The sequence below is a fragment of the Carassius gibelio genome, chromosome A13 (genome assembly GCF_023724105.1).
Source record: "Carassius gibelio isolate Cgi1373 ecotype wild population from Czech Republic chromosome A13, carGib1.2-hapl.c, whole genome shotgun sequence".
In the NCBI taxonomy this organism is placed as follows: Eukaryota; Metazoa; Chordata; class Actinopteri; order Cypriniformes; family Cyprinidae; genus Carassius; species Carassius gibelio.
The window spans coordinates 1977247-1999657 of record NC_068383.1 but is presented as its reverse complement, the minus strand read 5'-3'; the positions used below and the strand labels follow the sequence as shown (position 1 = coordinate 1999657).

Below are 22411 nucleotides of genomic sequence, written 5' to 3'. Positions count from 1 at the left end.
ACATTGATGTTGACCTCTCAAAAGACTTTTCAAGTCCGCAGTTATAGTTTTTCACATATACATCTTTTTTATAGCTCCTAAAATGAGCAAATAAGCTGTGCATCATCTCTGTGATTTGGGAAGGAAATGACTGAATATGGTGAGTACTGACACCTGCAACTGTATTCACCAACACTATTACTCTAGAATGGTTATTGCTGTTATTGCTGACTTATTGTTTTGTCTGTTTGTTTGAATTAAGATGAAGCCAATTGATGAAGATATCAATTGAATGGCCACCGAGTGCATCACTGCTACCTGAACCCATCAGTTATCTTCTGTGAAGACTGCATTCACAAACCGCTCTACTGCGACAGCTCAGATGTTACGGCCTGTAAAAGTAAACATCATAGCTAAACAACGAGAGCTAGTTGTGGTGGGATTCTTTTGGCCAATATCACCAACAAGAATCAATGTTAAGTCCAGTGCAACAATTATAAATAAAAATACTATATATTGTTTATTGATTTACCATAACCTAAATATATGTTTTGGCCCTCCAGGACATCTAGACCAGGTGGAGTGTGAGGAGGACCGTCAGAGACTCCAGCCAGCCGAGCCATGGATTGCTCTCACTGTTACCATCAGGTAGACGTTATCACAGAACCTACACCAGCAGACAGTGAGACAAGTTCCTTTCACAGGCAATCAGACTGAACTGAACTCATACCAGTAAAACCATACACACCCCACCAACCTCATATGCCCTGCACTCTTATCAGTTATGCTGACTGGACTCAATATTATTATGCACCCTGACATTCTGTTTGCACTATTTCATACCGTGCTATACTGCAGAGATGTATGTGTACTGTGATTATTATTGTTTTCAATTCATGCTCTTTGTATAGCATAATTTTTAACATATATTGTTCTCTACCTGAATTGAGTCCCTTATATATGTGTGTTGCATATATATATATTCAGAATTTGTATTTCATATATATTCATGAATTAATTCATTTGTCATCCATACTGTCACGCTGCAGTCTGCACCCAAGACTTTCATCACCTGTATACTTGTGTTCATTGTATTGTGACAATAAAGATATTTGATTTAAATTAGTTACATGTCTTTTGTTCATCAGTTGTGCTGTAGGGTGCTGCATAACAACTGCAAAAAAAATGTATGACATGGAAGATTATGATATGTCCAGGACATGGACAAGCAAGAAGAGGAAGAAAAGCAGGAGAGCTCTAAAAACTTGATGTGATTCTTTGGGGCTCAAGACATTTCACCATGCATGCATTTGCATAGTTTCATCTGATTAGAAGAACATGGTTTTAACATAACCCATTTTTAATATTGTTAAAAATTGTATATCATTTGTCTTAATACACTACTTTAGTTGTCTTTATGTTGTATCCTCCAGTAAAGTACTGCACATGGTGTTGGATAATAAAGTAGGGTGAAAATTCTATATTAAGAATGGTGTTTGGTAAATACACCATTTAATTTTGTAAACAATAGATAAATGTGTTTTAATTAAGAAATGAACATTTGGTTACGTTAATGACATTCAGTTAGATGAAGGGCAGGCTGAAAGCTGCATTAGAAGATACTGCATGGACTATAATGCTGCAGGAATTTCATGTACAACTGAAGGTGATGGACAAGGGAAAGATCAACATGAATCCAGTACTGTATAATAAGCAAGATGAGCATGCACATTACTGATGTTTAGTACCCGAGGAGGACAAATATGAGGAGTATTTTACACAGAGACACAAATTAGCTCTTAATATATGATTCTTTGCATTGCATGAATTGTATGGCTTTGCACTATAAACTACACACTCTCTGTACCTTGTCTTACTGAATGACACATTGACACTGTGAAAGTACAATGAAGTGTCACAGTATGTATTGGTTGTTTAAATTGGTGTCTTTGTTTACTTTCAATACTGTATCCTTGCACCTGATATAATTCAATATTTGGAGCCTATTCCAAATAGGCACTGATGTATATTTTTATGGTTCTATTCTTATTCTAAGATAAACATGACTTACAACTTACATATTGGCAATTTGTTGAAAAGAAAAACGTAAAAATTATGACCCAGCACAGTCTGTTGTCCATGATGAGAAAAGGTATGTGTATGTTTTACTGCCCTTCCATCTTCAAGGGCCCAGTAAAGTCCCCTAGAAGAGCAAAAAAATGTAAATTTCAAATGGCTGTAAATCAAAGTCTGATTATAGTGTCAAAGAAAAAAATGGCAGGACAACTACTTATGCTATGCTAATTAAATAATGTTGGACAGAGTTTTCAAACATATATGGAAAGGTGGTATAAAGGTGTTTAAAAAAGTGCACTTAGTAAAATATCGAATTTCAGCCTGCCTCTTAAATATGTCATTAATGTTTACACAATGAACATGTTTAGATTACCCTTTGTTAAAAAAGATTGCATTTTCCCATTTTTTAATTATTAAACATTTTAAACTACATTACCCATAAGCCTCTGCCATTCTATCGTTAGAACGCGAGTAATATTAGCGCTGGTATTTGGAGTTTATTGGAGTTGTGCTTAGGGTTAGGGTTACGATTTCGGTAAAGAGGTAATTTCTCACGACATAGCAACACTGCATTGTTAACTGAAGGTGTTACTGACGTAATAATTACAGTCAAACGGACTTTGCAACATTAAGCGGTTTATAATTTGGGTTAAAAGATAGTCCAATCACAGCGAGTTCTGCGAGAGCCAAGGGAACGTCAAAGCCAATGGCAACCCAGTTGAGCAGAGGCGTCACACTAACTTGTACATATATGGTCATTTATGCCGGGAGCTTCCGGGTTCCTGTAGTGAATGGACAGAAGCTGCAGTTACCCTGATGCAGCAAGAAATACGTTGATTAAAGGTGTTTTTTTTTGTTTTGTGTTTTAACGAAGGTATAATGATTCCCATTGTATTGAATAGGCTACATTGTTTACACTAATATTAGTGTACAGTACTTAAACTCAAAAGTGTGCATATACTGTGTGAAAAATAAATGTCAAAATGTTTCATTTGCTTAAAAAAAACACCTCTGAAGATTATTTAAACACAATATTTTTCTACTACTCAATTTTCCTTCTGTAATATTTACAATGTATTTATAGTGTATTAAAGGTAAACAATTTATCACATCTACGTTTCATGGAAATGGACCCTAAAAACTTGCCATTCTTAGATCCACCAGTTGAACTATAGGAATAGAAAACAAACAAACAAACATCATGACATCAATCACTCATTGTCTAGTCATTTTACAGTGTTTATTGATATGTCAAAATTTTCGCAGATAAACATAGTGCCCAGAACAGTCTCTCTCCAGTTTATTCCACTATGAAAAAAAAGAAAAGTTGATAAAAAAAAAAATGCATAGAGGTAACTAAGTGAAAACAAACAAACAAAATTGCAACAGAAACTCCCTTCAAAAAACATAAGTTTAATATTCAAAAATAAAAAGGGAATTTGTTTACAGAAATCCTGACAAAAGATGCCAAAGAATAATCAATGCTACAGTTGAAAATATATTGTTTTCTTCCCTTTATCAACCAAATAGGCAAAAATGATTAAGAACAATGCTCCAATATTTTACAATTATCACCTTTAAAAACATATATCCTGTAATCATTGTTTGCTTCTATTGTGAATAAATGCAAAACAAATAAATGGTTAATAATAATTATTATTATTATTATGTGTATATATATATATACAGGAGTGCTTATAGTAGAGATTGGAGTGATGAATGTAGAGGAAAAATTAATACAAGCAGAAATGCTAAGACTGGAGGTTGGCAGTAAAGGACTGAGAGCAGATGTGTCACACAAGAGAGGAAGATCTGGAAGCTTTTGAATGGGCTGATATTGTGAAGAGCTGATGAAGAATGATTAAGTAATCTGTGAGAAATCCTGCAAGAAGAAACAAAGATAATTTATCACATTATGAACAACAAAAACACTGACAACAACAAATGGCAGAATACAACATACTGTAACTGCAGTGAGCATAGCAGTAATTGTACAGTATTGTCTGTTGGTGTGGATGCTAAAATACTTCTCATTATAGTTATTGGTCTTTGTGTGAACAACTTTAAGTGATCTGATTGCCCAAATTCATTGAAGATCTGATTTGTAGCACTTGAAAAGTTAAACTAGGATTTCCATTCTCTTGCTTCTAAGACAGATGTGTTCAGTAACATCACCATAGAAAGAAAGGCAGACTATGAGGTGTGGACAGATATCATGTACTGTTGAAACAGGAAGAGGCGGCACCAATTTGTAAAGATTAATAAAAAATACAATGGACTTCATTTAAACTTCATGATATAAACACTCTTACAATGGGCACAATCTGATGGGAGCTGTGGTAATAGCCAATAACAGCAGTAGGAGTAAAAGTTGTAGAATTTTGTACAAGTACGCTTGTGCAATATAATATGATTATTGGATGAATTATTACTACTACAACATGCTCTTTGTTGAGTGTTCTTCCTGATGGGCTAAGTGAACCAAAATTTAAGAAACATCAAATGCTGAGAAAAATGTATCTGACGTACCATTGGAAGTGTTTGCCTTTGCAGCTTTTGGTCTTCTTCATAAATGCACAAGATGGTCAAATTCAAATCTCATGACAGGCCTTCCTGAAATATAAACATGTTGAGACAGTGTGTTAAAATGATCTGTGACCAAAATATTTGATTAACACATAATATAAGGATGCGTTCATTAAAGCAAACCAGTTATAACTAAGAGTCTTCAACATTACCTGTGAAGGGTTGATCCTTTGAAGGACTTGTTCAGCCCCCTTGACAGCTTCTTCAATATCAGCATTGGGAGCGTGGAGTTGAAGTTCCCTGTTAATTCTAGCAGAGCGAGAGCGAGAGAGAGAGAGAGAGAGAGAGAGAGAGAGAGAGAGAGAGAGAGAGAGAGAGATTTTACAAGAGATGGCTTCTTTAAAGATCTGCTGGATTACAGGTTGTGGAGTATGTAATCCGACGTAACTGCAAGACAGAAAAAACACTGAATTACAATTACATCACAAAAAGATATTAAAGGCATGGCAAACTTAGTGGTTACTGTGCTTTACAAATAGTGTAGAGTAAAAACAGTTACTGTGGTAAAATCCTGGTAAGTGTCGTGGTTATTGTGTGTTAGTTAACACAAATACCAGAGTAAAACTATGGTTACTATGGTAAACCCATAGTAAATGTCGTGGTTATTGTGTGTTAGTAAATACAAATACCAGAGTAAAACTATGGTTACTATGGTAAACCCATAGTAAATGTCGTGGTTATTGTGTGTTAGTAACTACAAATACCAGAGTAAAACTATGGTTACTATGGTAAACCCATAGTAAATGTCGTGGTTATTGTGTGTTAGTAACTACAAATACCAGAGTAAAACTATGGTTACTATGGTAAACCCATAGTAAATGTCGTGGTTATTGTGTGTTAGTTAACACAAATACCAGAGTAAAACTATGGTTACTATGGTAAACCCATAGTAAATGTCGTGGTTATTGTGTGTTAGTAAATACAAATACCAGAGTAAAACTATGGTTACTATGGTAAACCCATAGTAAATGTCGTGGTTATTGTGTGTTAGTAAATACAAATACCAGAGTAAAACTATGGTTACTATGGTAAACCCATAGTAAATGTCGTGGTTATTGTGTGTTAGTTAACACAAATACCAGAGTAAAACTATGGTTACTATGGTAAACCCATAGTAAATGTCGTGGTTATTGTGTGTTAGTTAACACAAATACCAGAGTAAAACTATGGTTACTATGGTAAACCCATAGTAAATGTCGTGGTTATTGTGTGTTAGTAAATACAAATACCAGAGTAAAACTATGGTTACTATGGTAAACCCATAGTAAATGTCGTGGTTATTGTGTGTTAGTAAATACAAATACCAGAGTAAAACTATGGTTACTATGGTAAACCCATAGTAAATGTCGTGGTTATTGTGTGTTAGTAAATACAAATACCAGAGTAAAACTATGGTTACTATGGTAAACCCATAGTAAATGTCGTGGTTATTGTGTGTTAGTTAACACAAATACCAGAGTAAAACTATGGTTACTATGGTAAACCCATAGTAAATGTCGTGGTTATTGTGTGTTAGTAAATACAAATACCAGAGTAAAACTATGGTTACTATGGTAAACCCATAGTAAATGTCGTGGTTATTGTGTGTTAGTAAATACAAATACCAGAGTAAAACTATGGTTACTATGGTAAACCCATAGTAAATGTCGTGGTTATTGTGTGTTAGTAAATACAAATACCAGAGTAAAACTATGGTTACTATGGTAAACCCATAGTAAATGTCGTGGTTATTGTGTGTTAGTAAATACAAATACCAGAGTAAAACTATGGTTACTATGGTAAACCCATAGTAAATGTCGTGGTTATGTGCGTTACAAAGTCCAGAGTAAAACTACGGTTACAGTAGGAGAAGCATGGTAAATATGCTGTAGTTACTGTGTGTGTATTGGCTACACATGACGTGGTCAAGCAAAAGTTAGGCTAGTATTGTAAAAATATGCTAAATGTGTGGACTTTTTACACGATCACGATTATCACGCGATATTGGGTTGGGTGCTTTGTTGTGCTTGTATTAGTCATGTCTAAAAGCTGAAGACCCATATGTCACATCATAAATTTATTTAAAACTGCAACAGGTCTATAAACAGTACAGGTTAGCTTAGGCTAATGACAATGGTAGGCTAGCTGAGCAGCCCACTGACCCATAATTGGAGCATAAACTGCCCTTTAAAAACACGGCCCTGTCTAACGTGATGCAGAAATACTGAAATAATTAAAACAATACGCTTAACCACGTGATATCATTACAAAAAGAAGAATAAAAAAATATATTTACCCTTGCTTACCTGTTTGAAGGTGTACGCGCATCAGGTGAACTGAACGAGCCTCGCTAGTGACGTCACTGCCGCTGAAGATGATGCGTGTTATTTGGACGCATCTGCTCTCCACCGAAATTAATGGGAAGGATTGGCGTATCATATGCACGCAAAAATGGCATTTGGCGTATGCATTACACGCAAATAGAAAGTGTAAAGTCGTGTTATTTATACGCAGACTGATGAGAACGGGTTGGATCCACAGAAGATGGTGAATAAGAATTGAACAATGCAGCGACTCATTTTTGGGTGATCTATTGACTAAAACTACCTGATTTAATGATGTGGACAGGTTCTCCACTTTGTAGACTAGCTTTGCTAATGGCAGGTGTGCTGATGTCTGTCCAATACACCATCTTCTCCACACAGTCAAAAGCAATTGCAATCACCACTTTCTCCTGCACAAACAACAGAAAGACTCTCAAACATGCATGAAACTGTTCAAGACGATGACCGCCGCCTCCAAGCGTTCATATATCTGTCTGTCTGGGACTGGCTGTCTAGACAACACATGAAGCACACATCCAGAATCTGAGCGAGTCAAATGAGTCTCAGGCCAGTTTTGTTGCTAACGCATCCTTGGTTTATAAGCTTCACTGATGTTAGTCATTACAGTAAATGTTTGCATGTGAGCAGTAAATACGAGCAGATGGGATGAAGATTCATTCAGACTTATGATTTCTCACAGAATTGCACACAGACATAAAAGTCCATTTCAGGAGTCCATAGATGAAAATATAAACCATATGCATTTGCTGCATGTCTAGCTAAACACTATCAATGCAATAGCGGTTCCTTGCCGCTGTCGCCTCTGGCTTGCTTAGTTGGGGTCACTTCATCTACAGCGATATCATTGACTTGATTGCAAATAAAAACAGACACTATTTCAACTGAACAGAGATGACATCACTGAATTCAATGATGAACTGCCTTTAACTGTCATTCTGCATTATTGACACACTGTTTTCCTAATGAATGTTGTTCAGTGCTTTGACGCAATGTATTTTGTTTAAAGCACTATATAAATAAAGGTGATTGATTGATGTTAACTAACATATATGTGCACTTATTTGTGAAAGATGGTTTTGTATTTCTGATATTATTTAATGGATTGTACCTTCCATGTGGTGTGGTATATTTTTCTTTATATTGTATTGTATTTAACATTTATCTAAGTATTTTGAGTTTTATTCTTTGTATTTGGGATGCATGTGGCATTCAACATTAATTGTCATATGTGGAAAGTTATTTTTCCGGTCTTTGAGAACCCCCCTGATTTAAGGTTTAATATAACAGCAGCTAAAACTATATTGTTTTGTTTTATGATTTTATATGCATTTTAGTTTTGATATTAGTAACTAACAGTTCTATTTTCCTTGTGAAAAGTGGCTGATGCAGATAAAGTGCCCAATAAATAAGATTCACTGCTGTGACGTCAACGATCTTTGTGTCCTCCTCATTCAATCATCACCCAAACACAACGCAGAGCCATTTGGGGGAGCACACAGACGAAAAGGGTTACATATATAATGCATTTTAAATCATTTTAATATAGAAGCAGATTAGTCTCAAATATAATTCACCCAAAAAACACGATTCACACATGCGTAGACAATTTCACATGCATGAAACCTAATTCACGTACACACAAAAAAAATTAACTTGCCTAAAAAAAATATATTCACAAAAAGCAATTCACAAGCGCAAAATAAAATTATATATTTATAAAATACATTTCACAAATGCAAAAAACAATTTGTAGATATACAACTGTGCACAAAAACCTTTGAATGTTTAAAATTTAGGAGTGTCTGAATGTACGAATCGTCATTTACTACGAATCCACTCGGATTTGTGTGTGTGTGTTTTTGAGACTTTCCTGGCAGAGCTCTCTTCCCACGTGGGTCTGTCCATAGACATATATAGGTATTTATTATTATTAGGGGCGTCTTCAAGATGGCGTCGGTGTAGGTCATATTTTTTGTCTCTTCTCTGAATTTTGTGCAAAACTTGATTATTATTCCCCTTTAAAGGTTCTTTTGTCATCAATGGGCTGATTTTAGTTTTGTTCACGCTCCCTATACTTCAAAGATAGGCTATGTTTTGCGAATTCCTAATTTTTTTCCCCTCAAAGTTCATTAACGTCGTTCCTGTGTGGCGTCATGATGAGGTGGATGATACCTCGAAATTGTAACTTTATGGAGAAACTTCTGGAGGTCGAGAAATCCACCCTCATCTCCGATCTCACAACACGGGTTGACGCCGTTGACAAAAAAACAGAGACTACAGCTGTTAAATCTGATAAAATGGACTCCCAGCTATCTTCGCTGGCTGCAGAAAATAAACGCTTATGGGATAAAGTGGATGAGCTGGATGCCTACAAGAGGCGTTGGAATCTGAGGATTTCGGGTGTGCTGGAGGAAGTTGGGGAGAATGTCAAGATGGTAATAATGGACATTTTTCTTCAGGTGTCACCAGGCTTAGCAGATGTTCTGCAGTCTTCGGTTGATGTTGCGCACAGGCTTGGCCCCAAACTGGGCAATGCACGCCCACGTACGATAATTGTATCATTTCTCTCTTGATCTCACCGCGATCGTGTCTGGGCTGATGCAAGACGATCAGAAGTGCTCAAACAGAAGAAGATTAGGATCTCAGAGGACCTGACGCAGAGGACGAAGGAAGCACGGAACAAGCTGTGGCCTTTGGTGGAGAAAGCCCGAAAGGAGGGTCGCCGTGCTGGCTTCAGGGGGGCCGTTATTAAGGGGTATGGATATGTTTCAAGTTTTGCACTTTAATTGTATTCTGTATTACATTTAATAACTTTGTTACGATTGTAGTTGTATAGTATTTTTTATTTTATTTTTCTCGTTTTGTTACTGTTCATATGGCGGTTAAACTGTCTTGTTTTTCTCTTAATGTACGGGGGATTCGTGATTTATCTAAAGGCAAGGCTTTATTTTTATTTTGTACGTCACAGAAAAGGGATGTTTATTTTTTTCAAGAAACACATTCTTGTTATGAAGATGAAACATTTTGGCGCAATCAGTGAGGAAGTAAGGTTTTATTTTGTCATGGTACTAATCACTCCGCTGGAGTTTTGATTTTATTATTTGACCGTAATTTTAGTGGCTCGATTCTGCAGTCCTTTTCTTATACCGAGGGTAGATGGATTATTGCTGTCATTCTTCTAGGGGATTTTTTCTTTATCTTGGTTAATGTTTATGGTTTTAATAATCATACACAAAATAACTTATTTTTTCAGGATCTGTCTTCTAAAATTCTTGATTTAAAAGGTAAATATCCATCTGCTGCAGTAATAGTTGGGGGAGATTTTAGTGAAGCACCTGACCTATGTCTGGATAGATTTCCCCCAAAACGAGAGTCATGCAGGTGTAACACTATTATTAATGATTTTTGTAGTAACCTTTCTCTTTTGGATGCTTACAGGTTTATGCACGATAAAGATTGTTCATACACTTGGTTCAGTAAAGATCTTTCGAGAAAATCGTGTATAGATTACTGGCTTACATCAGACTGTATATCTTCTTTTATTAAGTCCAGTAGTATCTTTCCTGCTCCCCTCACAGATCATGCTTTTATTGATCTCATTTTGTCTGATTCTGGTACTGGTTGTCACAGAAACCCTGGATATTGGAAACTAAATTGTTCTCTACTACAGATTCCCTCTTATTGTTTGGGTATTAAAAGCATCATTGAAGAATTTAAAGCAAAACCTGATGTTTCAATATCTTCTAATTGGGAAATGTTTAAATACGAGTGTAGAAGATTTTCTATTCGATTTAGTAAACAGTTAGCCAAGGCAAAATCTTTAAAGTATACCTCCATATTAAGTGAAATGAATCAAATTTTAGGCAAGCAACAGACTAGTGAAGTTGATAAAGTAAAACTGCACAATCTTAAAGAAGATTTAAATAACTTTTATGTAGAAAAGGCTAAGGGTGCCTTTATTCGATCCAGAGTAAAGTGGCTAGAATTCGGAGAAAAAAATTCAGCATATTTTTTAATTTAGAAAAGAAAAGAGGGGAATCTAAGAAAATATGTTGTCTAAATATTGAGGGCAATTTGGTCACAGATGAAGCTAGAGTTTCTAATTTTGTTTCTAATTTTTATTCACAGCTTTATTCTTCCTCGTTTAATCCTCAGTTTGCTGATAGTTTTTTTGAGGGAGTTCAAGCATTCACACCTATTATAAGTGATGGAAATCGGTCGTCTTGTGAGATGGATTTGACTATGGAAGAGTTGGATATGATAATCCAGAAAGCCCCCCTCAATAAAAGCCCTGGTCCAGATGGACTCCCTTTTTACATACCTAAATTTATATTTGAAAAATGTGGAGAGTTGAATTTTTTATTGTCTTGCGATTTTAAATGCAACAAACTTCCGCTCAAGCTTGCTAATTTTCATAAGCAAGCCTTGGAGGCCTGTAAGCTTGCCTTTTGCCACAATTTTTCCCCTCATAGGAGTATTATATGGAACAATCAGAATGTGCTTCGTGGAAAAAAATCTATCTTTATTAAGGATTGGGTTGACAAAGGTGTTATTTTTATTTTGGATTTATTGAATAAGGATGGTAACTTTTATTCCTACAATTAATTTATCAACCTTTTTGGAGTAAGTTCATCACCTAAAGTTTATAACTGGGTTACTAATTCTATTTCACCTAAACTTTTGCATATGGTGAGGTCATTCTGTAGCTACAGAATATCCGTTTGTGAAAAGCCCCAATTGTCTATTGGAGGTTTGGAGCTTTCCAATGTCAAATGTAATAACTTTTGGATTAGAAAATGTCTTATTAGGAAGTCTAGTTGTCATCCCAAAGCTTTTTTTAAATGGAAATTGAATTATCCTTCTCTTTCTACAATTAATATATGGACTGGCATTAATAAGTTTCTGTTACCTAACAAGTGGAAAGAGCTTCACTTTAAAATTCTACATAATTACTATCCCTGTAACTCTCTCCTTTCTAAATTTAACTTCGACATATCTTCTCACTGCACATTCTGTAATTCTAATCTTGAAACAATACCACATCTGTTTTTTGAATGTGATTATGCAAAAGAGTTTTGGAAAAAAGTAGCCTGGCTTATATTTTCTGTTTATTACAAACTCTTTACATTTGAGGTTGTGAATGTGCTGTTTTTGATTTGGGACACTGGGTCAAAGGAGATGGATGACAGATTAAAATTGCTCACTTTATGTGGCGCGTTTCATCTTCATAAGTGTAAAGTAACTTTTTCAAAGCCCAATTTTAAGCTTTTTTGTGTTGATCTTAAATTATTTTATGACTCTCTTTGTTTATCAGCTAATAAGAAAGCTGCTAAAACTTCTTTGCTGCTTAAAGAAATTATGGTTTCATTATAAGTTACTTCCTGAATTTCTGAAGTTTTATTATTTATTTGTTTATTCCCAGTGTTATTTATTTCTATTTACTTTTATTCCTCTTTTATATTTGTAATGTCTATGAATCTTTTGTGAATTTTTTTTTTCCGTAGACTATCCCTTATCTACTGCCTTGCTTTACTCTGAGTGTTTTGTATTATTTTGTATTTTATTTTTTGTGTTTGATTCTGTATCCCCTGTGCAATGTTAAATAAAAAAAAATAAAAAGACATATATAGGTATATATGATGTCTATGGGTCTGTCGTACTCTTTACCCAATCAGATGCGAGCTTACCATTCAACCAATCATATCATAAGCCACTGAGTGAATTCAAGGAGCACGATTCTGCGCAAATTTTGCGCAATATGGATTAATTAGAACGGAAATTAAGCCTTTACATCAGTAATCCAGCATGGCGAATGAAGAACGGGAAGCACGGGTAAGAGTTTAGTTTATTTCATAAAAGTCTGAGTTTACACATTTTATCGTTTACACATTCAATCAAGACAGTTTTTCTAGTTAGAAAACTAGTTCGAAAAAAAGGGGGTGCGCGAATGGAAAAATGTAATGGCGGTCTGTTTTTTTTTTAAATGGGATTTTTCCATACAATAAAAAAACATGAACAGTAAACATTTCCTTTGTAATCGTTTTTATTTTAAATAAAATAAAAACTATAATTTATTAGTTTTCGATGGAAACGTAGAAGACAGATGCTGGTGGTGACAAGTCACTGTTTTAATAAGTGAATCATTGATTCAACCGATTCATTCAAACGGCTGATTCATTCATTAAAGGGGGGGTGAAATGCTCGTTTTCACTCAATATCATGTTAATCTTGAGTACCTATAGAGTAGTACTGCATCCTTCATAATTCCAAAAAGTATTTAGTTTTATTATATTCATAAGAGAAAGATAGTCTGTACCGATTTGTCCCGGAAAAACACGAGCGCCTGGAGGCTTGACGTGTGGGCGGAGCTAAAGAATCACGAGCGTGAGTTGCGTTGACAGCGTTTGGAAGCTGTGACAGCTGTGAAGGCTGAAACTGAACGAGAGCAGCAGCAGCAACGACTCGCTCCGAGCGGGGCTCGAACCCGGGTCTCCGGCGTGGGAGGGGACGCACTAACAAGGAGGCGGAGATATTTGAAGCAGTTTTACTCACCACCTGTGGTTCCAACACACAATCGTGACCCTATTTCGTTGGGATTGCATCATCCTTAAGAAATAAACGATACGCAAATCCGTCGTCAAACTGGGCTTTGTTTGTAAAACAAGCATCTTCGAAATGCAGGGAACAAACACAAACACTTGCACAACTCCGTTGATGCTCTGTAAAAATAAACTCCATCCACTGGTCCCTTAATGCTGTTTCTCTTTTGGTAATCTGTGCAGGGTTGTCTTGCCCTGGCAACCAAAAACATTTCGCGATGCTCTCGCTCTGATCAGTGAAGTCTGTTGTGCTCTCAGTGCTCTGCTATACGGGAGCACGCGCTCTTCCGGCAGAAGTGCCTCAGGACCCATATAAGGAAATTCCGCTCCATCTAACGTCACACAGAGCCATACTCGAAAAAAACTTTCCGAAACGTGTGACAAACCGGAAGGAGTATTTTTGGAACAGAAAACGTACAAATTAATTTTTGAAACTTTGTCCATGTTTAGCATGGGAATCCAACTCTTTAACAGTGTAAAAAACTCAGTATGCATGAAATAGCATTTCACCCCCCCTTTAAATGAAGGAGGTAACCGTTTTATAAATGGCTCACTGAATCATTGAATCGTTTAAAAATGAATCATTTAGTAACAAAAGACTGTTGCTCGGAGATGCGCGACTGTTCTGCTTTGGCTTTGCTTAGAATTATTTTTGTTTGAAATGAAGTAAAAATCCACAATGTCTCTTAAATGTAAGTCAGTATTACTTGTGTATTTAACTCAATATCACATTTGCAATCGAGCTGAAAGTCGGAAAAACATCATTCCTGGTCGTGTGATGTTGCACATATTATACAGAATATTTATATTTTTTGTATCGCAATGTTTGTTTTTTGTGTATGCTGTTCTTATAGTTTTGATTTCTCTGCATGTATGACAGACTGCAGGAGCCTCAGCTGACGCGACCTTGATACTGTCAATCGCTCTTTGTCTGACACGTGGTTTTGTTGTGTGTGAGGTCAACGCGGCGCCATTTTTGAGGTACTGAAACAACCACGATTACAAGAATAGAAGTAAATAATACAATAAATAACTAATATAACTACTTAGATAACTATCTAGATAATAAGTAAATATAACTCGCAAACCTAGAGAAACACAAGAAGATTGAGAAAAGGCCGTACCGAGATATATTCAATAAAGATGCCAGGGACCATTATACGGAGAAATTGTCATCCATTCATAACATAGATCCATATGAGCTGACTGCATTAAGTCGGAGTGCTGACCCCGCATTGCTACCTTCATCCTCATACTTAGACATTGTAAATTATCTTGTTTATGGTATAGTGTTGTCAATAGACCCGGTACTTCGGTACCAAGTCGCAGTTGTGAACGAAGTACACAAATCAAGTACTTGAGTAAAAGTACAGATACGTATAATAAAATATTACTCCAGTAAAAAAAATTTATGTACTTAAGTAAAAAAGTACTGAAAGATAGATGTTTGCAATTTTATATAGGCTAATTTAATTTTATATTTTTTAATTTTATTTTTTTTATAATCCTGCTGCTCAAAATACCTGGGATTTTTTCCAAAATAACCACTATATGGAGTCAAGATATATTTTTGTTGTTGATATGGACTACACTGATGAGAGTAATGTTAACTGTGAAGCATACACTGTGATGTACCTGAGAGAAAACAGAGATGACCATCTGATTTTCACCAGTAAGAACAAAGTATTTTAAAGTTTGTTGTTTTACAGAACATCACAGTTATATATGACATGATAATAAGGCCTGAAGATTTTAAGGAAAATATAATTATATATTATTTATATATAGGTGGCTGAATAAAAATATTTGGACATTATTTATAAAAATTACCTCAAGTTAGCACCAGCAAGTTTGTTAGCTAGACAGTTAGCATGAGCTAACAATATTTACTTATTTTCAGTACGGTTATGAATAACGTCCTTAATAACAATGGATGAAAAGTTTAGAGCTCTACTGATGATTAAGTCTAGAGTGTGTCCACCATTGTGTGTGGGTCCATGTACATGCTGAATCGACAAGTAAAAAAAAGCCTCAAGTCCAAATATTCATTTATCACCATTTAACTGTTTGACAAACACTTCCTGCTTCGATGTCCAGATCTGAATTAAAAAAAATCTCAAACATGCTCCGATGTCCCGATCTGAATCAACCGAGTCGCGAACAGGTTCCGAAGTGCCGATCTGAATCAACCGAGTCGCGAACAGGCTCCGAAGTGCCGATCTGAATCAACCGAGTCGCGAACAGGTTCCGAAGTGCCGATCTGAATCAACCGAGTCGCGAACAGGCTCCGAAGTGCCGATCTGAATCAACCGAGTCGCGAACAGGCTCCGAAGTGCCGATCTGAATCAATCGAGTCGCGAACAGGCAACTAAAGTGCCGATCTGAATCAACCGAGTCGCGAACAGGCTCCGAAGTGCCGATCTGAATAAATCGAGTCGCGAACAGGCAACTAAAGTGCCGATCTGAATCAACCGAGTCGCGAACAGGCTGTGAAGTGCCATTCTGAATCAACCGAGTCGCGAACAGGCTCCGAAGTGCCGATCTGAATCAACAGAGTCGCGAACAGGCTCCGAATTGCCGATCTGAAAACTTCGACCAAAGAATGTAAAAAAAAAAATAACTCAATTTCTCTAACTCTATACTCTAATAACTCTACAAATCTATGAAAGACTCAGATCACGTGTCTAAAAATAAATCGCTATAGTAAAAGAGAAATAATAAGAGGAGTGAAATTTCCTACCATTCTGCTGTGTTTGGTCCTCACGCGCGTCTGACGCTCCGCGGCACGTCTCCGCCCCTCACACGCGCGTTTACAGCGCTAAATTAATCATCTTTGCTAATTATTATACATTTACTTCATTGTCAGCTCCAGGTACTTCATTTATTATTGTTCATTGAACTGTTTGAAACAAAAAAAGTTTGTATTTTTAGTAATAATTCTAAATTATCAAAATAAAATATATAAAATAATGGTCTCTTTTTTAATATCATTTAAAATATAATCTATTTCTGTGATGTGCAGCTGTATTTTCAGCATCATTCCTCCAGTCTTCAGTGTCACATGATCTTTAGAAATCATGAAAATATGATGATTTATTATTAGAACTATTAATAGTTGAGCTACCAAATATTATTTTGGAATCTGTGATCTGTGAAAGTGTTTTAAAGTTTGTGGTTTTACAGAACATCACAGTTATATATGACATGATAATAAGGCCTGAAGTTAGGAAGAACATTTTAAGGAAAATATAATTATATTTTCATAATGATTTTTTTTCCTTCTAGTTACCATGTTCTGAACATCACATCCTTTCTTTTGTCCCTAGATGTAATCTATATACATATATATAGGTGGTTGAATAAAAATATTTGGACATTATTTATAAAAATTACCTCAAGTTAGCACCAGCAAGCTTGTTAACTAGACATTTAGCATCAGCTACAATATTTACTTATTTTCAGTACTGTTATGAATAAACATTCATGTCTGTCTAACCTTACTCGTCTAGTTAATCCAAACAATATACATATTGAGTCGCGAACAGGCTCCGAAGTGCCGATCTGAATCAACCGATTCGCGAACTGGCTCCGAAGTGCCGATCTGAATCAACCGATTCGCGAACTGGCTCCGAAGTGCCGATCTGAATCAACCGAGTCGCGAACAGGCTCCGAAGTGCCGATCTGAATCAACCGAGTCGCGAACAGGCTCCGAAGTGCCGATCTGAATCAACCGAGTCGCGAACAGGCTCCGAAGTGCCGATCTGAATCAACCGAGTCGCGAACAGGCTCCGAAGTGCCGATCTGAATCAACCGAGTCGCGAACAGGCTCCGAAGTGCCGATCTGAATCAACCGAGTCGCGAACAGGCTCCGAAGTGCCGATCTGAATCAACCGAGTCGCGAACAGGCTCCGAAGTGCCGATCTGAATCAACCGAGTCGCGAACAGGCTCCGAATTGCCGATCTGAATCAACCGAGTCGCGAACAGGCTGCGAAGTGCCGATCTGAATCAAACGAGTCGCGAACAGGCTCCGAAGTGCCGATCTGAATCAACAGAGTCGCGAACAGGCTCCGAAGTGCCGATCTGAATCAACAGAGTCGCGAACAGGCTCCGAATTGCCGATCTGAAAACTTCGACCAAAGAATGTAAAAAAAAAAAAAAAACTCAATTTCTCTAACTCTATACTCTAATAACTCTACAAATCTATGTAAGACTCAGATCACGTGTCTAAAAATAAATCGCTATAGTAAAAGAGAAATAATAAGAGGAGTGAAGTTTCCTACCGTTCTGCTGTTTGGTCCTCACGCGCGTCTGACGCTCCGCGGCGCGTCTCCGCCCCTCACACGCGCGTTTACAGCGCTAAATTAATCATCTTTGCTAATTATTATACATTTACTTCATTGTCAGCTCCAGGTACTTCATTTATTATTGTTCATTGAACTGTTTGAAACAAAAAAGGTTGTATTTCAGTAATAATTCTAAATTATCAAAATATATAAAATAATGGTTTGTATTTTAATATCCTTTAAAATATAATCTATTTCTGTGATGTGCAGCTGTATTTTCAGCATCATTCCTCCAGTCTTCAGTGTCACATGATCTTTAGAAATCATGAAAATATGATGATTTATTATTAGAACTATTAATAGTTGAGCTACCAAATATTATTTTGGAATCTGTGATCTGTGAAAGTGTTTTAAAGTTTGTGGTTTTACAGAACATCACAGTTATATATGACATGATAATAAGGCCTGAAGTTAGGAAGAACATTTTAAGGAATATATAATTATATTTTCATAATGATTTTTTCCTTCTCAAACCTTGTCTGTGGTGTAAAAACACCCCTGGCCAAACGGGGTGCATCTCTTCCCCTCTTTGATAATTACTAGTTACCATGTTCTGAAAATCACATCCTTTCTTTTGTCCCTAGATGTAATCTATATACATATTGTCAGGGTTTGCAAGGGAGGAACTCAAGTGCAGACAGGGAATCACAAAACAAGGGGTTTATTCACAAAAAGGGGAAAACAAAACCCACGAGGGGGAAAACAGGACTAGGGCAGATACAGCAAATACTAAATAGACTGACTAGACGAGATAAACAAAGACTCAAGACAGGAGAACACTAACTATAAGCAAACACTCACGGTATACAAAGACTTCTTCAGGGATGGCAATACGTGGAACAGTTTGAGGAAACAATCACATCAGAGGTACAGGTACAAATCACAATCACAGGTGAGGAACACATAAGTTGAACAATCACAATGAACCGACGTAAGACAGAGCACACTAGGAAAGCTAAATAGGGGAACAATTAAGACACGACAGGTGGCACAGATAAGGCAATCACAACAAGACAAGGATAACAAGGGGGGCGGGGCAAGGGAACGAGACAACACAAGCACATGGCCCAAAGACAAGGCCATGTGCTTGTACACAAAACACGGGTCTGCCATGATCCTGCCTCAAGACTAGGAAAAATCAAGGACACAAGGGCAGAATCATGACACATATATATATATATAGGTGGTTAAATAAAAAAAATTGGACATTATTTATAAAAATTACCTCAAGTTAGCACCAGCAAGCTTGTTAGCTAGACATTTAGCATCAGCTACAATATTTACTTATTTTCAGTACTGTTATGAATAAACATTCATGTCTGTCTAACGTTACTCGTCTAGTTAATCCGAACAATATACATATGTATAACGTTACTGTTAATACACAATATAAAAACAGATGTCATGGTAGCATTTTAATAAAACTGTTAATATTACGGGAGCGGGGAATTTGGACATGCATGAGTTATTTTATTTAATCTGTGTTAGTTTAAGGTTATTTAATTTAATTTTTTAACCTAAAACACAGAGACGCTGATTGATGTGTCTGCGTTTGCACTGGAGCATTTCAGTGGGCTTAAACAGATCACTCTTTACAGCGGATTTAGTTCCCAAACAACTGACAATTTTGACCTAAATATGATTTTCAGTTACAATAATTAATCCTAAATTTCGACATTAATAACTACTTTTAGCAACATCAGACGCACGCGCGCTCACAAGATCTCCCGGTTCTTACTTCTGGAGACTCGCACTAAACGGTTCATTTGAATCAGTGAGTGGTCCACTCCAGAACAGCTGCAATCGGATCATTCTAATTCGTAAACGAATCGTTTGGTGCGATTCGCGATCCGATTAAAGTTTATTTAGAAAAGACTCAGTTCGTTCATGATGAATCAGACACCGCTTCTGCGTGTCGGAGCACGTGATATATTATAGGAGTATGTCACAAGCACTTGACTTGTATGTATCACTGAGGAATATCATCCGCCCAAATGTGTTTCTGTAGCAAACTGCATGAATGTCACCCTTTGTTTCTGCCAAGACAACTCACCAATAATGGGAAGACCCTTTTCAACACCACACCAGAATTAGTGAACACTCATGCAAACCCAGAGAAGATGGGACGAATCACTTGCTTTATTTCATGTGTTCCACATACAATGAAAAAAATGATTTATTGAATTTGCTGAATTTACTAATTGTTTTTACATAAAGTGGTTCAACACAATTGATTTTAGCTACATTTAAACAAATGTATTAAGTTGAACTAAGTTTAAGTTCGTTTGTGCCCAGCATATTTTAAAAAGATCAGAACCACTGAAAGCCAATACATCAAATCTAAATGTACAAAAAACAGCAGATCATTTTCAAAACTTACATGCAGTTGCTATATTGTTTGTGAGCAGGCCTGAGAGTTGTCTGCTAGAACAGTAAAATCCCATGGCATGGTGTGAATCTTTATTGTGATTGTGCCTATGGAGAATATTCCACTATTCTTACCTGACTGACAGTGACATGCAGTCAACCTCAGTAATTGGGGAGCCACTGAAGCAACGGTAATTTGATTGTCACCCAGTTCAAGTCTACCATCTGTTTGTTTTTAACAGTCCCAGTTATTACATTATAAATACTGAATTCTTATTTTAGTCTGCATAGTAATCTCAGTGACTTCCGACAGTTTACAATTAAGAAATTAATAACCTAATAATACTGCAGCCATGTGCAATCAGTTCATTTTCTTCAAGCTTAATGTTAACCTTCCAAAATAACTTAATAATATTCACAACAAAGAAAATCATATCTAAATAGAAAATGTTTGTTTGTTCTTGGTGTTTACTTGCCCACCCATAGGGTATAACATCACAGGGATTTTTGAACAGTCATTAGTTTAACTTCATTTAGCTCAAATCTCCACCTGCAGCTGAGAAGGAGGTGTAAGCAAGTAAGCAAAGCTGTAATTTAGAATCTGTATATTAAATGTGTGAAATAAATTGAATAAACATGTCATTAAAGTCAGTCAGTCCATCATGCTTATTTTTTAAGAACTGTGTATGGTCCTTCCCTTTGGGTATCCTGAGAAGTTTTCAGAGCATTAGAGGGGTTCCGGGTGTTTGGATGGTGTATAACATTATGCACTGCACTATGCATTATGCACTTTACAATGAATCAGTTAACGGAGTCTTGTCCATGTCTATGCAACTATGTTACATCATTGAAAAAGCAACCACACAAATGCAAAGTAAAATCTTGTTTTTAAATTTATTTATCTTATTTGAACAGTAAGCCTTATTTAGGCTAAGGTGAATGTCAGCAATTATACAACAGGCACTCAGAACAGGAGTTAACTAATGTCTTTATAACATTTCTGCAATTCAAATATAATAAAGGGCAGGATGCCAATCCCTTTTCTGAAGTCACATTACAGACACATTATTTCATAGTTTTAAATCATATAGATTAACAAAATGTTGGGGAAAAACTACAGATATTTCCCAGTATATTTATCCATTCCTCTTTAGGCCAGTAAATGTTAGTGGAAAATTACCTCCTGCACGTGAGAGCACACATTGATCCCACCCCCCAATCACCAATCTGTACCTGCAATTCAAATTTGGTTCTATTCCCTCCTAAAATCCTGTTAATTTCTTAACCCTGGGTTACATTAATAGCTCACAATACACCCATGTTAAACAGACCTGAACAGTCTACTGAAAAAGGAGCAATAAACAAATAACACCTACTCTCTATATAAACAAAAGGCAAAAAAGTAACCCTTCACAATTATAAGAGAGCGCATTAGATTTTAGAATGCAAGTATTTTCAGTAAATCTAATTACTAATTTAACTAAATAATTAATAATTAAACTAAAACATAATATGCAAATCTCGAACGATGAACCATAGAGTAGGTAACTTGAGCTTATCAAGGATACTTATTTCTTTTAATACATGTGGAACTTCTATTGCAAAAATGCTGGAAAAAAAAGTGGTTGAAGTACAACCCCTTATCTTAAGAGGAAAGCAATACCACTTTTAAGACACATCTGTCTGAATTAAAACTACTTAAATATACTACAAATATTAAAACACTGACTTTTTGGAAGTTGTTTGTTTTACGCTTATTAAACATTAGAATTGGCTTTCTGTAAATTATCTACTTTATGCTATCATAACTCAGATTTTATCTTTTTTTTGTTTGGACTATTGCATATCCCATGCAGTTTCTAGTTACAATAGAGTTTGTAAAATACACACTGATGTATATGGAAGAGGTAATAATAATCCTTTCCATTATAATTCGACACGTTTTATTCATATCAGATACACATTGTGTAAGTAACTTCAATGTGAGGAATTTGTCCCACCAATTTCTAAGGAAACAATACATGCTTATGCAATGCCTTTTGTACTTTAAAGAGCATATATTCAATTACTTGTGTTTATACACTATGTGTACTATAAAGATGTGAACATTAAATCTTTTTGCAAATATGCACTCAG

At 36.1% G+C, this 22411-nt stretch overlaps 1 protein-coding gene and 2 long non-coding RNA genes across 19 annotated transcripts in view; 1 reads left to right on the top strand and 2 right to left on the bottom strand.

Moving 5' to 3' along the window:
• LOC128025857 (uncharacterized) overlaps positions 1-1101 on the top strand; it is a 43920-nt gene extending 42819 nt beyond the window's left edge. For 13 of the 14 annotated variants that reach the window (XR_008186267.1, XR_008186264.1, XR_008186261.1 and 10 more), the window contains exons 6-8: positions 75-139; positions 242-454; positions 543-1101. This is a non-coding gene — a long non-coding RNA (uncharacterized LOC128025857). The remainder of the gene's footprint in view (positions 1-74; positions 140-241; positions 455-542) is intronic. The other variant, XR_008186265.1, reaches the window with a different exon arrangement.
• The window catches only part of LOC128025858 (uncharacterized), a 43714-nt gene extending 36562 nt beyond the window's left edge, over positions 1-7152 (bottom strand). The window contains exons 1-4 of one of the 4 annotated variants that reach the window (XR_008186273.1): positions 6917-7152; positions 4794-4890; positions 4585-4668; positions 3278-3937 (exon numbers count right to left, since the gene is read on the bottom strand). This is a non-coding gene — a long non-coding RNA (uncharacterized LOC128025858). Of the gene's footprint in view, positions 1-3277; positions 3938-4584; positions 4669-4793; positions 4891-6916 lie in introns of those variants that run through there. The other 3 variants (XR_008186268.1, XR_008186271.1, XR_008186269.1) reach the window with 3 other exon arrangements.
• LOC128025855 (nidogen-1) overlaps positions 1-22411 on the bottom strand; it is a 118148-nt gene that overhangs the window by 87969 nt on the left and 7768 nt on the right. The window lies entirely within an intron of this gene.